General features: G+C 40.4%; 1 protein-coding gene across 2 annotated transcripts in view; it reads right to left on the minus strand.

The window, feature by feature from the left end:
• Nucleotides 1-17,895, minus strand: part of ARHGAP24 (Rho GTPase activating protein 24) — a 182,817-nt gene that overhangs the window by 118,323 nt on the left and 46,599 nt on the right. The gene's annotated exons all lie outside the window — the stretch shown is intronic.

The raw sequence follows: 17,895 nt of genomic DNA on the forward strand, positions 1-17,895 counted from the left end.
CAAAAACAACGCCTGTAACCCTCAAAACATTTCTGGGGCTGTGTTGAAGACACAGCTTGTTTCCTCTCCTTTGGTCTGCTGACACGTGGCATGGATAGACCACACCTTTCCTGTGAGAGCTCTTTTTCATTTTTAGAAATTACAGCTCCTCCTACCATTTCAACCCCCATCAGCAGGCACTCCTCAGTAAAATTATGTTGGGATAGCTGTCCAGGGATAAATTTTCAGAGCAGCATCCTAGGAATTGTATTAAGTACAAGCTCTCCACCACTGTTAATAGGAGGTAACACCTATTTAGTAATATTCTCCAGTTATGGCATAATGGGGCCCCCATCTCCAAAGTAAACAACTTACATAACTTACACATCTTAAACACAGAATACATAAAGTAAGGTGTTCCCTGACGGATCACTGAGTCCAACATAGAGCACCATTTCCCATAGTAGTTTCAACCAAATGCCCAAATATGTCAGACCCCTCGTTTAAACAGCCCTAAAGATATACCTGTACATGAAAAACATCAATTTTGTTATCCAGTATTCATTGTTATGACCTGGAACCATTACGAGCAGAACCATTTACAATTATTAGGAAGTCGAGACAAGCAGAAACACTACAGTCTCCTCACAAAGGAATCCTTACAAACCAACAGGAAAAAACCACCTGAAAGAACAGGTAAACAAATGTTCCACAAAATTAGTATTTGTACCAGCTGATGTGGAATCTGGGCTCTACACCAACTTATCAGTGCTGTGTGCCAGCAAGAACAGTGCCATCACAGGAAGACAAAGGGTGCACAGCAATTTCGTCAGAACATAAAGAATCAGCTCCATGAAACACTATGACAATTGCTGTTGAAAGCAGATGAAGCAGCACAGCTTTCTGCTGAGGTGGAACAAGCAGCAGGTATTAGCAGTTGTGGGCAGATGTCCCCATTCATTGCATATACAAATGTATCATAAGCATTAAGTGCCTTGGTCCAACAGCCCCATTCAGAGCGATCTTCATTCATTCCTGCCACAAGCAGCACCCCCTAATAGATGTCACACTCCAGTCTTCTGTGAAATACCTTATTAGGGAACCAAAATATTGTAAACAAAAATGATTATGTGAACAGGAAAACATAAGTCACAATATAGTTCAAATTCTCATATTAACACCTAAAGAAAAAACATGAAAATGTAAGGAATACATTTTTTTCTGAGACTTATGGGAGGCCAGGAATAAGAATCTCTAAAAGGCATTTTAACTACATGCATTTTTGTCCCGTGTAACAAACCATTAAGACTGGTACAAGACTTTATTTCCCACTCTCAGATTGAGCTGGTTTTACCCAGAAGAAGCTCCACCCAGCACACTGGGTGAGCAGATCTTTCACTGTCTTGGGAGCTTGCACCACTGAGGGCATACAAGACATTCAAGCCAATCACAGGTCTTGCTACTCAATTAAAACAAAAATACAAAATTAACGAGACCTAGCCTACAGCACTGTAAACTAAAATCAATTCATGACACAGTAAATGAAAACTGCATTGAACTTTGCTGCCAACTCATTAGCAACAGGCACGCTGCAGACTCATCACAGTGGGATGTTTTCTGATTCTTTGATGCAAAACTCTTTTACCATTTACAGGGAGCTCTCCGAATGACAGATTTTTGAGACCATCAAAACAGAAGTGTTTTATTTATAACACTAGTGCCTTAGTTTCATAGATGAAACCTATTCCATCTACTAAAATGTAAAGCCAAAAGCCACACACAATAGCTAAGTTAATATGAAGAGAAGGCAGACAGTAACACCATACAGAATATTGCTATAGTTTAAAAAGAAAATATCCTCAAGTGGTGATTTTATTTCACTATTTCTATAGCTGTTATTGCAAACATCAGTGCCATGAAATACTTCAATATATATATATATGTGTGAGGGGTTTTTTTAATTAAAAAAAGCTTGCTTTGTGCAACATGCACCTGGGTGCCCAACTCTAGAGGAGAAAGCGTTAAGAGAGCAATTGCAGCTCTCTCACTTCCCATTCTGTCTGCTTTCACACCCATCTGTCTGTCTTCACCACGCAGCAACTAAGCTTTGTAGCTGTCTACACAACTGTACTGAGGCTGTCTGGAGTGTCCCTTTGCTGAGTTTCTCAGCAGCTGATGCGCAGGGAACACATCTGTACTGTAACAAAGCCCCAGCTGTGGGGTATCTGACACAAATGGGGTCCTCAGATCACTGCTGGTCCCCCTGCTCAATTGCCTTTCTGGGCCCTCAAGGTGCAACATTAGGCCCATCCTTACAGCCTGGAGAGTCCCATGAGTATGGACTATCAGTTAGTTGCAAAGCTTCAACAAATTCAAGCTCTGCTTTCTGCCCTGAGTACCTAATTCCAGGGGGAAGTAGGAGAAAACCAACCAGATAGCCTTAGACACCTAACAAGAGAGTAATTTGCATACAAAAGAGGAAGGTGATTTCCAGAGGAAATAGATGTTTAACTTGGCTGTCAGTGCATTTGTGCATGCAAATGTTCCATAATAAGGCAGCTTCACATTGCTTCACATCAAAGTCTTCAGATCATTCAAAATATTTAAAAACTCTCAACCCAAAACTGCAGATTGGAGCAGATTAATATTTTGCTTTCAAAAAAGAAAAAAAAAAACAAACCAGCATGGTGCCAGCAGGAATCAAGACATACAGTCTATAGAAATACAGGAAAAGGGGAAATGGGAGAAAAATGTGGCCCTGACCCAAGTCCCTCCTGGCTCCCATTGCCATCCTGTTTGGAGGCTGTGCCTCCACCAAATCAGCCGTGTTTTGCAGAGCTCCTGCTGCAGTGTGCCCGAGTTATTTTTCCATTTCCAACACTTCTGTCCTTACCAGGGCAGTTATGCTTCTCTAGCTGAGCATTCAGGATGACTCACAGCATGCGGGAGAAAATCTGGATTGCTCAAAAAGCATTGGCCTTTTCCCTAACAGAATAACAAGCCCACTTTCAAAGGAGATTATCACACACAGAGGTTTTTCTATAGCACACTGTTGCTCAAGCCAAAGATCTCCTAAAGAGCAGAGCAACACATTTGCTAAAATCAAAAATCTCATAAATGAAGTGTTTAACTTGAGAAAAAAAATACTGCTCTGTTAACTAAGTGCTTGATAAAACACTGTAGTGCACCAAGAATGACATCAATCTACTTTGGATTAGTCTCACAGCATGATACAGTCTTGCTCAAATAGATGTTTTATCCCATGCTGGTCCCTGAAAACATTTTCAGCACCATTCAGCAGCTGAACTTCAGGAGGAAGCACGGAAGAGGAGACAGGATGGTTGCTGCACAAGAGCTTCATGAGGAGCAGCTGACAGATGGTGTTCCTGTTTGCACGCTCCGTGTAACACACTGCACCAGGGAAGTGACCCTGTGCCTCCTGCTGGCTCTGCTCCATTACTCTTCCCTGGGTTCACTCTTCCCCTGCCTCATTTCAACTTGGTTTTCTCAAGCAGACTCACCACCTTGTCCAGGAGATACCAGGTTTTGCCCAAGAAAGCTTATGACACAAGGAATTACAGTATTTTGAAGATGCAGATTGGCAAATGTGAAGACAAATACATGATTTTAAATATCTCTGGATGGATTTTACTCAAAAAGCAAATACAGACATGAGGCAATTAAGTGCTTTCTTGCCAAAATAATATTTTCAGGTTTTGTCCTAATACACTTCCCCGGAGCTATTTGCTTGCCATAGTTTGTCCTGCTACCCCTTAAAAAACAATGAGAAATACACAGTACCAGCAGCTATATAAAATGTTCTTCTTGTCCTTCCAGCTTTGATTATTTATTATTTTATTTATATATTATTTAAAGATCACTGAACTCTACTTTGACTTTCAAGTTAGTGCTCTTTATTTACATATCTGTTCTTGTGGTTCCATGGAAAACTCATCACATCAGCTGTCAGAGAGGCAGGAACATCATCAGCCAGGAAAGAGGCAGCTGATGGAGGGGATGAAGAGGCAGAAGCAATCTTTGGGTGCTTGTGCCTCCTGCATGACTCACAGCCACACCCAACACAGCCGTGTTCTGTGGTTTCTTTTGTCACTGTTGCTGTCTCTGCAAAGTCTGGGCTGTAAAACTTTGGAACAACAGTGGACTTAAGCTCAGATGGCACCTTAAACTGAAAAATGTCATCTGAAAAAATGAAAAATATTACTTTCAAACTGAAAATACTACTTTTAGTGAATAATACTCTCAACATCAATAATATTTACAAGGTCACTGCCAGAAAGGCATCTACTATATTTCACAGAGAAGCCTGTTAATCAATGTAAATAAAATATGTGACACAAGTATATTTCTACATGTATACACAAACGTGCACACCTGTGAATTTATAAATAAGTGATGCATAGAAAAGGAGAAAGAACATGCAAGTTATCAGTTATTTATAAATTCTTCTTCCTCCCATTGCTGTTTCTGCTTTTAAGTTACCACAAAAACACATCTCAAGTCCGAGTGAGCCCTTGGCACTGTCAAGAGCCTACAGACAGAAATCCACTCGTACTGAGGCCAGTAATGAATGAAACCTGCACTATGCTCACCACAAACAGTCTGACTGCAGTGTTTTTTTAAAAACTACTTCCACCATTACAATTCATTTCCAAGATCCCAGTGAAATCACTTGCTGCAAAAGGGCACAGAAACTCTAAAAGCCAGCCCTTTCATCTGACTGCCTACACAGAAATATCTGTATTTCAAACTGGGCCTGAGCAAGTTCCCCAGCTGGCTCCAAACCCTGGGTCAGTGCAGATTTTTTAAATTTTTTTCATAAGAATGGATTTTTGTACCACTTAAGGAACTAAAGCATATATTTACTGCAGGAGGTGATACACTCCTTGGCTTGTAGTTATAGCAGCCATTTACAGTTTTGCAATGTGTACAAGGAGAAAACAATGGCTGGGGGTGATTTTTCAGATTTTAGGGGATAGCATGCCAGGAATAAAGGAAAGAAAAGAGAAATTACAAAAAAAAAAAAAAAAAAAAAACCCAAATCAGGGTTGGTTGGATGAAATTAAGCCATTACACAGCATGCATTTTTCTGGCATAAACACCATTGCATTTGTCATTTTCTTGTCCCACTAAGTTAACACATTTTTAGAGTTTGTTTCTGCTGAAGAATGAGAACTATTGTTTAGTTCTCAGAAACTCTGCAAACAGGAGCCTAGAGAGATCTTTTTTCCTTTACTTAAAGCAATGTTCAAACCTACCTGATAGCTTAGTATCAAAAAAAAAAAAAAAAAAAAAGGGAAATTCCTTCCTATGGTGGTGAATAGCATCTATACAGTTTGCCTGACAGGGAGCACCAAAACATTTATTCTGACATGAGAAATAGAACTGACAGTTTTATTACTATGTGATTGCAGTTTCTTTAAAGATTTTTCTTCTTCTCTCCTGCCAGACATTTCACTTCATGGTTGAGTGCTTCTCTGCTTGAGAGAAACTTCTTTCCTCTAGAATGAAGCAATCTTGGCTTGAGCAGACACTAGGCAAAAAACTCCCCTATTTGTCCCATAAGAGAAAGCAAGCCCATGCAAAGTTAAGATAGTGACAGCACAAAAAATTAAGTTTGCCTAAACCCAGAGGCTGGATCCATACTGCATGCCTATGGTTTTGATTTCTCTAGTAAGGGCAAGAGAGAAGAAACAGCTATGACAAGACAGAGCTCAGGTAAGAGAAAAGGACAGATCACAGGGTTCAGGGGCAGGAGGTGCCTTCCTGTGGATCCCACTCTGCAGTTGCCATATTCCTCACAGAAACGTCCCTCAGTATTTTCCAAAGGCAAAGAAAAAAATAAGATGCATAAATAAATTCAGAGAGTGCAGTGAGTTTAAGAACTCATAAATACAATCTGAGAGCATCATTACACATACACATGGAGGTTTTGATAAAATTAGGCTTTGCAATGGTCATTAAATTTTGATCAACACACAAAAATGGAACTGCGCACTACTGAATTTTTAGATATTTTTATTACAGAAAAAATACTACCAATAGCTCTGGTCAATAAGAAATTCAGCTTTTAATTAGATAAACCTATTTTCCCAAGATAAAAAGCCAATAAAGCACCAGAACACAAAGGACGAAGTCTTGATTTACAGATCTCTGCTGCAAAGGAAATTTACCAGCTTCCAGTCCTGAGAACATCTAGGTCAAAACAATGCAATTATTCCCCAAAACAATAACATGTGACAAGAGGAAAATTTCAAATATGACTTCTCATTTATATACAAAGCTCCCCAGTGACAGTGTGGACAGATACAGCAACACGGTGAGAGAGGCTCTGGCCTGTTTAGAAGTCTGGTTGACACTGAGTCCCCTGTGAGACGTTTCTGCAGGGCAAAGGAAGGCTGGACATTTTTCAAGGAGGAAATGTTAAAGATGCAGAAGCAGGCTGTCCCCATGTGCCAAAAGACAAGATGGTGAAGAAGAACACCACCTTGGGTGAACGGAGAGCTTTGGAAGAGAGGGAAAAAAGGAGAAGAGTTTATGGTCTTTGGAAGTAGGGGCAGGCAACTGAGGAGGACTACGAGGACGTGGTGAAATTATGCAGAGAGTAAATTAGAAAGCCTAAAGCTCAACTATAACTTAATCTGCCTACTGCTGTAAAAGACAGTAAAAATGATTGTATAAACACATCAGCAGCAAAGGAGGGCTAAGGGAAGCCTCCACCCTTTACTGGATGTGGGGTAAAATGTGACAAAGGATGAAGAAAAGGCTGATGTACTCAATCCCCTCATTGGGAACAGAACCAGCCAGCATGGATTTATGAAAGGCAGGTCGGCTAACTTGATTTCCCTCTATCACAAGGAGACCCTCCAATGCATGAGGAAAGAGCTGTGGATGTTTATCTAAGATGGCTGGGCACAGAAAATCGTGTAAATGGAATTAAATCCATCTGGCAGATGGCTACAAGTGGTGTTTATCTGCGGAGTAGGAAGACTCTGAAGAGGGATCTGAACAGGCTGGATCCATGGGACAAGGCCAACTCTATGTTTTTTCCAGGAAATCTATATATGGCCAAATATCCCACCTAGGACAATTAATTTCCATGTCAAAGTAAAGGTTGGAGTTGCTGCAGATTTCCTAAAAATTACACATAAAGTGCAACTTTTACAGCACAAAAAAGGTGGCAGAGAGACACGGAAATGGGACCACAATTCCACCAAAACTGGTTGTTCTCCTGTGCAAATACTCCTGTCAGCTTTTGTCTAGCAAGAACATTCCAGGGAAATCTGCCTAACTTATCCAAGTTATTATCTTGCAGTTTTTTATGGGAAGAAAAAAATTCAGTTTCACATGGAAAATTTTCAGATGTTAATGGGAAGGGTTATCTATTTGTTTTGCAAGGTTTTAAAGACTATACTGCCTGTTGCTTTACCATCTATATACATTGTTTATATTTAACCCATATAGTAAATTTTCTATGAGCACAGCTTATAAAGTGCACCTACACTACAAATACCACAATCACACAGAATTAACAGTTCATTTGGCTTTCTGGCATCTGCGTAGGGTACTCCGCTGGTACTTGTTTAAGGGATTACATTAAGTAGCAGGGATCCTATCTCAGGGGGAGACTAAGGTCATGTATTTTGTGCTATCTACACAAAATAGGTGCCATCTAAACAATTAACACAACTGGAAAACTCTGATTCCCTGATTACAAATTACTTTTCCTGCAATAACATTTGTGCAGTGGCTATTTCCACACTTGAGTTTTAGTTCAGCATCTTCATTTGCTTCATTCATTCTGTGATACTGTTTCCAACAAAACTGGAGTTCTTGGATAGTTTCATTTTTATAACTGATCAGAATCACACACTTTTACAGCTTTTGTATGAGATGCAGCTGTCCATTATTAGTCTTATCAGTGTATTAGTAACATGTTTTTTGAGGACAAGGCTTAAATTACTAGCTATGTAAGAAAAGGTGTGAGAAAATCACCAATTTAAATAACTACAAAATCAAGGCAGAGTTTAGGAGGAGCTGGTTAACGTCAAGTCAAGTACCAGCGCATCAGTTCAGTTGTGCAGAACACATGCACATTTCTGCAATTCTGCTTGCACAAGACAGGGTGAGATTTTTTGTGTACACATGGTTCCTTCATAATCTCCAACTGGCACAGCGCGCATTCAGAACTATTTCAAGCTGTGGCAAGTTGTTGAAATCAGTTCAACTCCATGAACTGATGTGGATCACAAAACCAACCTAGGATAAGACAACAACCACTCAAGGACCATCACAAACAATTCCTCTCAGTGTTAGTTTAATTGACCTCTTGTTTCCCCTTGGATCTCTCTTTTGGCAGTTTGCTACTCCAGGAGGAATTTACTGGGTGCATCATTAAAATCACAGTGTCACAGGATAACAGGCTGGAAGGTGTTATATTCAAAAGATAACCATGGGAAAAAAAGTCCACTTTTCCATCTTTTATCTCAGCAGTCTGGCTGTAAGGACACTATGGGAGACCACACCAAAGCCAAAGCTGAGCCACAGAGCTGCTCCCTCTGTATGCACAAGTTTCCAGAAGGACTTGCTCCTGCACCTTACCAGGGTCTGCAGGGAGGCTGACCTTTTTAATTAGAGATATCTTTTAAAAATAGCCAATATTTTTCAAGACTATGCTGTCTCAAAATAGCACTTACTTCACTGAGAATAAATAAGACTCTCATAATCCAGATTTTTACACTGTTCTCTGAATACCACCACCTAAGGTATTTTACAACATTCTGTAAACATACAGCAAGAACAACCGAGTGTACTTTGGCTTACTACAGCTTTTTTAAATTTTACAGACTTAAATATCAAACAATCATTTATCTGCTTTTCCACCAGACATTATGACAAGCCTTCTGCAGACCTGTTGAGGGGGGTGTATCTTGCAGAGTGCCAGACAGTCTGGAATAAAAATGGATTCAGGGTGACTGGAGGCCAGCATTATTAACTGCACTCCAGCAGCTGCTGTTCCAACAGTATTAATATAAATACCTTAGATTCCATGTTGCTATTTTAATAAGTTATCAAAATATAAGTGACCATAAAGGCCTTCATGGTCTGCAGGAGAAACTACAGAAGCCTTTACAAAAGCAAGAGGACAAAATATGTTTATGGAAGAGGAGAAACCAAGCAGTGTTTACACAGCAAGTGAACAGAAACAAAGCTCCAGGTTTTCTGGTAAACACAGGAATATTTTGGCCACTGAACTGCTCCCTGCCTGCAGTTATTGTTGAAAAGGGGTCTTTCTTCTAACTATTAAGAAAAAGTAGTTCATACCAGTCACCTGCTGTCAACACTTTGGAATCTGCTTTTTTTGAGAGACAGCTCCAGAACTTTAAGCATTTCTAGATGCACGTTCATTTCTGTTGCACATTTGTTTTCTCCAAAGTGAAAACACAGGGCAAACACGTCAAATTCGTCAGCCCACCAATATGCAAGTAAAAACTTTACTCTGGAGCTGAACCAGAAGTGGTGCCATTTTCTGGCATGCTCACAGCTACAGAGAATAGTGACTCCAGCTGAAACTGGGATCATCATGGGAAACCCAGGTACCCATGATATTAGGACGTGGCCAGAAAAAGAAGGATGTCTCAAGTTTATAGTAGTTTGTGAAAGCTACCACATTCTTTTATCTCATGGGACAAAACGTAACTGAGCCAAAAGAAAAAGAGAAAAGCTTCTGAATTCTAATAACCACTTGAGTCACTGGTTTGAGGATGCTTTCACAGGCTGCCTTCTGAAACCAGAACACACAATGAAGGTAATCAATGACATTTCATTACTTTTTTTAAGGGGTACAATTTTGCAATGCCAGTGCTTCTACTGGTAATTACTGATCACACTCCCAACTTGGCCCATGTACCTCACAAATCTCTACACAGCTTTCTCCCTTGCTATTCTACCTCCTTACCCACTGCTTCTACTTTTTCCAGCTCCTTTCTGCCCTTCTACATCCCTTCTGCAACATCAGTGAGCTTCAGTCTGGTCACTGCACAGCTTAATTAAAAGCTGAATATTGTTTACTCCGCCAGAAATGTCTTCCACATCCACAGTAAATCAAAGTCAACCAAGGAGCTACACATCAAGCATCCAGTATGCTTCTGATTAAAAAAAGAAGAGTGGGAATTCATTGAAGAATGTAGGAAAAGACATTCTGTCAGAGGAGAAGGTTCTGGGAGACCTTCTAGGAGCCTTGCAGTACCTAAAGAGGGTCTACAAGAGGGATGGAGAAACACTTCTGAATACCTTTCCCACCTGCTGCAGAAAAACCTCCACCAACCGGTGTCTTAGAGGTCTTAATGCACTCAAAGGCTTTCTCTCTCACACATAACATGTGTCTCTCTCACATAACCTATCACATGTGTTTCTCTGGAAACATAACATCGTGGTACATTTTTGGTTTAGTCTGAGAAAGATCATCTTCCATTTAGAAAATCCACAGCAACTACTTTGCCATTAATCTAACATAACATGAGGTTGGGCATCCTCTGACTCCCAACAAAACACAAAACTCCCAAACTCCTTGTGGCTTTGGACAAAAGGCTTTGCACAAAAGCCACATTTAGGATTTAATGGCTTCTTCACTGGTTTGCTTTAATTCTAATTGAAACACCAGAGCTGCTCCACTCAGAAGCATTTGCTACATGATATCTCAGAGTTCCTGAGATAAGGGAAATCTCAGCAAAGGAAAGTGACAACATTAATTACACTTTTTCTGTTAAATACAGAACAGTTCATTAAAAGCTTTAACAGGTGGCAGGTTTGGCAGGTCTATTGTGTGCAGCCTCTAGACAGATTTACCATGCCTTTCATTTTAAAACATTTATGTGAATGCATTTGCTGAGATAAATGATCTTGTTCACAAAAGCATCCTGATCAAGGCTGCTGTTTGAAGAGTTACATCAATCAAATCATGTTGTAAAAATGTTAGCATCAACTTTGACAAACAGCATCTCATATTTATACCTTTGGTGCTCTCTCCATTAGTTTCCCTTCCAATTTAGGTATTTTGTACATTTTAGATCTACAACAGTCAGGGAAGTACTGAACACAAACTGGCTGAGTCACTTAAAACGGCTGGACATATACCCTGGGGAAAGCAGACAGCAGGCAGGCACACTGCTGCTGTCTCATAGCAACCCCAAAAAAAAAAGACACCTAGACTCACAGGCAGGTTTTGAGAGTTTCATGAGGGATTGAAATAAAGGGCTGCTTGCATGGAAAGGCAAGATTTCAGCCGTTCCAAGGTTTTTCATTAGGCAGCTGTCCCCAGAAACATTTGTCTGAAGGGAATTACACTGCTACAGTTTCCACTTTTGTTCAGCAACTTATTAGAGTAGGCACTCAGACGCACAAAAGCCAGGGTCTCACATCCCAGACCCCACCCATCCAGCTAGGAACCCTTCACAAAGACTTGGTGTTCAGCCCAACAAACATTTAAATATATATACTATGAAAATCCAGTCCAACTGAGAGTGCCACTGAGCAACAGCTCAGTTCTTCTCTTCTTAGAGAAGACTTTCAGATTAAGTTTCTGCCTACATCAGCAGAGGTGTCTGAAGTGAGATGTAGAGCTATGCAGAATGAAGCAAATGATCAAAATTTCCACTGCTATGATCCACTGTCAGAGTACCAATCAAGAAGTTCCTGTGGAACACGGGAAACAGAACAAGAAGGTTCTCCAGCCTGAGAGCTCCACTGAATTGCAAGATGATAAACATAAAGTCACTCAAACACAAACAGCAGCAACTTCATTTGAAGCCACAGAATCCATCTCTTTTCAGCAGAGTTTATGTTAAGGAATAAAAGTTTTCCCACGACTCTAAATTAGAAACCCATGTCTAAACCATCTCCTTTTCTATCTCCTAAGAAGAGTTTGTGTCAATGATTGCTCCAGATCTCTTTCCTCCTTCCACTTTAAAGGAGAGAAGATCAACTGATGTAACAATATTCCAACTCTAGGGGATTGAGTAGGTCTTCGTTTTTGAAACACAAATTTGTACCACAATTTAATGATCTCCCTGTAACGCTCATGTTCCCATTTACACAAAAATTTCAACCTTTGAGTGCTAAGAAGAACTGAAGATAAAGAAAATTATTTTCAAATGCAAAAGGCTTTATGATCTAAGAAAACCAGAGCCAGTACCAAAGCCTGTAAACACTCCTGTTCAACATTCAGCCCACAGTCCTTGTCACTGAGTTTCAAGGCCTTTCACCTGATACACACCTCTTTTGTACCACCTAATCAAGACTTCAGGCATTTCTGACCAAGATGCCTCTTAAATATGAGTGACAGCCAAACAAATGACAGTCACCACCAGCCTTGAGGGATTCTCATCCTCTCTTATTAAACTGAGAAGCTTAATAACAGGTTACGTAAGTTACAGCATCTATCCAAAGGATGGGTAAGGACACAGTCTTGCGTGATAGACACTGTCAGGATCTTGGGGCTCCTGTCCTCCTTCATTATTACTATTATGCAAGCACTAAGGGAATTGCAGTCTGTCCTGGTCCCCGCTGTCTTGTGCAATGTCTGTGCTACAAACAGACATTTGAAAGTAAGACAGCAGATATCAGAACAATAACCACCAAGCCTTTTTTGGCACTTAAACTTTTATAAACCGTTCCTCCCATCCGCTATAAACTCCTGAATTTGCTAATCTTGATTTCTTAAACCGAACTACCCACATTCCCGGTGCAGAAAACAGCCTCATTTGATAAACCCAAGCTGTATAAAGGCACTGCCACTGACCTGCTCTATTCAAGTTTCTTGAACTAACCAGTACAGCACCATCTCAGTTTCTTCTCTACTGCATTGTGTTCTGTACAATTGTCAAAAACTTCAGCTGTTAAAAGAGCAAAATTATTTTTACGTGCCTCGCTGCTGACAGAGAATTAAATGTCTTGCTTAAAGGCAGTCTGGCAAGATTCCTCTCAACACATATTTACCTTGTGTGGTCTATTTAAAGAAACTTGGAATGGTTCTTGATGGAGGCTCGTATCAGTGACTCCACAGAAAGCAGGGTTCAGCCCATTAAAAACAAGTGAGTGTTGCCATTACAGAATTGGACTCAGCAGGCAGAAGGAGCTTCTTTTCCCACATCACTGACTGTCCGAGCTGGAAAGGGAATGAGAGCAGCTCCAGAAAGCCAGAGTCACTTACGGAAATATTTTCAGACTGCCAACTGAAGAGTAAAGAGGATTTCAGGAATGCAGTTTGAGGTCATTCAGTTTTTCTCTAGTACACAAGCCTGTCGAAGAACTAAGAAAGCCTCTTCCCCTAGCAACAAGTCATGTTGTACATGCTGCTTATTCAGTTGCAAATACGGCTTTTATCCCAGAGGTAATGGACTTAGAGAAGGCTATTCTTAAGCACTAATAAGCTAAAAGAACTCAATTATTTTAATTTCAAGACTAATGAGACTCTCCTGTGAGCTATTTATTTTGCTACTTTCATGAGCCATGAGCACTTGTACCACATCCAAGTAAATAAAAGGAAGGAAGAAAAAAGTCATCATGACTCGGCCCTCTTAATGGACACAGACCTCCTACAGTGCTGAAATTCCCTTTCAACAGGAAAACAGGAAGATCATCAAAAGCCCATCACCCACACAAAGGTCAAGCTGTAGAAAAGACTGATTATCACACAACTGCTTATCGTCCCTAATTGTTTGGAAATTTTTACAGCATTGAGACTGAGTGTGGGATGGAACAAACTTGAATTCTGGTTTTCTCAGGCAAGTCATATTGACCTGATCATGATTAGTCTAATGCACAAGTGCTCCTATCTGACAAGATCAAGAGATTATGCGAGATTACAAGGAACAGCACCACTGTTACTGGTATGTCACCTAGGGAATGAATCCTTGTGAGGATTCACCCACTGTATCTTCCTCTGTGGCCACCCAAGACTCACTGCCACAACCCTCCCATCACACCTTTAAAAAACTTAAAACACACAAGGGGGTTGCTAACTCCTGGAGGACAGAAAATTATTCCTGGTCTTTGAAAGCAAGGTGGAAGACAGCCTTCATTTTGTGCCAAGAAGAAAACCCTACTATTTTCTCAGTATCTGTGCACTTTCTATATTCTATTTCTCCATGTACCAAACAAATTTATTTAAGTCTTGGCTAAGTCAGGTAGTGATGATACGGCCTGTCCTGCTGCTAAAACTTCTTAATGCTTTACTGAAAACATGAAACAAACACAGAAAAAAAAAAATAAAGATCAAATTAAGACACCATGATTCAGTGCTGCACCTCATGCTACTGACATCAAAATAAAACTTCCATTTCCCAAGTCACTCTAGAGCCCCTCTAGCTCTGTCTGGCTGTTCCTCACATAATGCTAGCCCAGCACATAATGCACAGTGTGCTTCTAGATCCCTCCTCTTTCTTCTGCCATGACAAAATGGCTCTCTGAGCCTAATTTGATTTCCTGCTAGCTCAGTCCTGACACCTGAAATCCTTTAGCCACTTTTTCTTTTCCTCATGGCTGTTTACATCACACAGGTGGCAGCCTGTGAAGGATGCCTGCACAGACTGGAGAGCAGAGCAATGGCCTGTGGCAGAAATGCGCCACCATTCCATCTCACCTCAGCTGCTCCACACAGCCTGGAAACCTTTTTCTACCAATTTCGCTTCATCTCATTCCCACTCCCATCAATTATCCCAGCAAAATAAACCAGAGTAAAGTTCTTTGCAAAGTCCTCAGACTCTAAAGTTACTACAACACATCCACCATTTTCAGAAATGTCCATCTTATCAAGAAATAGTAAAAAGGAAATCCCAATGTCTGAAAGACTCCCTTTCAAGTCCAAGCCATGGCTGAAGCTCAAGTTCTCTGCTAGCCAGCATGACAGGCAGCTCAGCAGACACTGAGCATTTTCTAGTTCACTTTTATACAGAATAATTTCTACATGCTTTCTTCTTTCACGCACTTTCTTCAAACCAAGAATATTTTTTTTCATCATAAATGACTTACTGAAGTATTTTAATAATCTGCTATAGCATCAGGGTTGAGATGATAAAGCAGTGAACTGTAGTTTTAGTTTTTTAACTTGTCTGAGAAAGGAGCCTCTTTTTTTCATATAGTCTGTTTTCACCTGAACACTGAAAACTTATCAACCATGCCTTCACAAGTTTATCCCAAATTTCATTTGCACATTCAGTTAAGTAATTTTAAGGAAGCAAAAAGCAATGTGACTCCCAATCTGAATGCACAGGCTACTAAGGTAGTCTTTCACAAGTCAGTGTAAACATGGTAAGAAATGAGTATTAGTCTATGAGAACACATCAGCCTCTGGCGTGCAGTAGAAATGGAAGCAAAATCAAAATTGCCTTATAAAAGACAGCAGTTACCTACTAAAATCTGTCTGGCAAAACCAGCTGTCACCCCACAGTCTGCAAACTGTGAGTATCGTCTGAAACCTACAGTGTTATCCCAGGTTACCGGACCAGAAGGGATCTGACCTGGACAAGTGCCTGTGCTGCCTCTGTGCAGGGCAGGCAGCTCACATGGAAGAATGCTGCCCTTGGTTTTAACACTTCCCTCCCACCACTTCCCTGTTATCTTAGGAATCCTGCCATGAGCCTCATCACCACAACCAAGGACATCCCTTCTACTCCACTGAGCTTCATTTCTTACTGGGGATGATGAATGGTGACAAGTCATCTCTAATTTATTGGGACTGTTATTCTCTCAATCCAGAACTGTTTGGAGCTGTCACCTGCTCAGTCATTTTCTACATGTTAGTAATATGGGACAAGGGAGACACTTCTGAAAAACTCATGCAGGTGCTAGTAAAAATCTTGTGGTTAATGGTTGGCTTCAATTATTCCATTGAATTCAACAGGGGACGATATATTCCTTACAGAAATATTTGGAGGTCATGAAACATTTCAGTGTATTTCTGAGAAACTTCCAGTATAAAACAACAGTGAAATTTCTGTTCCATCCTTTTAAGTGACAGACAACCTTTCCATAAAGGTTATGAAGAGCTTTAAAGTTGGAATAAATGGCTAATAAATCTGAATGCTAATCTTTGTTCCTCTCTTTAAGCAGAAACCAGGCCTCAGTTTCACAATCTGACAAAACAGAACAGCAGCAGTATTTGCCTACACAAAAATAGAGAAAAATCCTGTGATGAGAAGTGCTAATACAAGTCTCAGGAAAAGAAGAAGTGGGAAGGCTCCTGCACCGCACATGCTAACACCCCAAAGCCATGTCCCTTTTATTTCAGCATTACATCAAAAGCATTTTTGCACAATACTCATTCTCTGTACATACCAAGATGGGAAAATCTACAGGAACTGAACACCCATCAGTCTCTAATATCACAGTGCTAATATCTATCAAACCATGAATATGAGATGAGGCTATTTTAATTTATGACATAGGCTTAGACTAGAAGAGCACATTTTTCCACAAATGAGTGGATACATTTGGCAAAGAAAGGGATCTGGCAGTGCTCCATTACATTCACGTGATTTTTCCCAGACCATTCACCTCATGTGATACTGGCAGACAGTCACTCAGCCACCAATAAAGTTAGGAGGCAAAACCAGAGCAGATGGGCCTCACCTGATGCTAAGTGACTGCATTCATCCCAGTATTATTACGCAATTCCTACAGATGTCATCTCTTAGAAAAACACTTCACATAATTGCCCATATGCAAACACTTGATACATGTATTATTTCACTGTGTCACCTGCTCCCTCCAAGAGACACTGTGTAAGGTCCAATGTAATTTACCATTACATCCCATAGTAAAATATAATTTCCAATCTCATAGAAAGCTATAAGAAGTCCTTCATTTCAACTGCCCCACAGCTGACAGTACAGGGTCCTTATTCATTTATTTCAAGACAGGGCAGTTAATGGGGTTTTTTTGAGAAATTAGAAATTACAACTTTACAGTAAGTTTTCTTTTCAGTAAACCCCACACAAAGCCTAAGGTTCCCTCCTGCAGGTAAGTGAAGTAAGCAATGGAGACCAAAGACACAACCATCAGACAGGAAAGTGCTCTAGTGAAGAGCTACAAAACTTCAAATGCTAATTCAGATCCTGCCAGCTGTGCTTATATCCAACTTACTGCTAATTTAGAGAGAATGCAGAAAGCATCTTACTCATCCTTAAAATGGTTACAGCTCTCCTCACAGGTGGCTGGCACAGAACTGTCACCACCAGCAGCCACGCTATCACACTGTGGAAGAGGGTATTATTATCCCAAAGCACTAACTCACCCCACCTGTTTTCCCCAGCTCTGGCACACTCCCCAACCCACTAAGAACACACTGAAGTCAACATAAAGATCTTAACAAAGCACATCCAAGCTCTTAACATTCAGATCCATGTGCTCCTAAACAAGTTTAGAAAGACCACTTCCACCATGGTAATATCCTGGAGAGCAAGAGCCAGGCTGCAATGAATAATTACTATTTCCACTGAGTCTTTTATGTGACACATTGCCCCCATTCTCTGAGCCACAGGGAGCTCAACCCTTTTTGTTCCTTACAAAACACACTCCTTGGGTTTAAAATTATATTTTTCTTCTAGGAAACTAACTGTGGTGTCCCCAGGTTCTTTCATGTGAATAAAAAATAAATTAAAAAAAATTTTCATTGCTCATTTTCACAGGCTAGTTAGGCTGCTTATGCATGCAAGAGCTGAATGCATGAAACTTCTCATTCCTTCTTCTGAAGGAATGTTTCCTCTACTTTCCACAAAAAGGCAGGCCTTGAGTGATAAAAACAACAAAAATGTAATTCACAGAACTCACTATAAAGTACTGCTAAACCACAAAAAAATCCAGATATATTGATTTGTCTGTCTTGCAGAAGACAGCCTA

Source organism: Pyrgilauda ruficollis, unplaced genomic scaffold (genome assembly GCF_017590135.1).
Source record: "Pyrgilauda ruficollis isolate IOZ18807 unplaced genomic scaffold, ASM1759013v1 scaffold91, whole genome shotgun sequence".
NCBI lineage: Eukaryota > Metazoa > Chordata > Aves > Passeriformes > Passeridae > Pyrgilauda > Pyrgilauda ruficollis.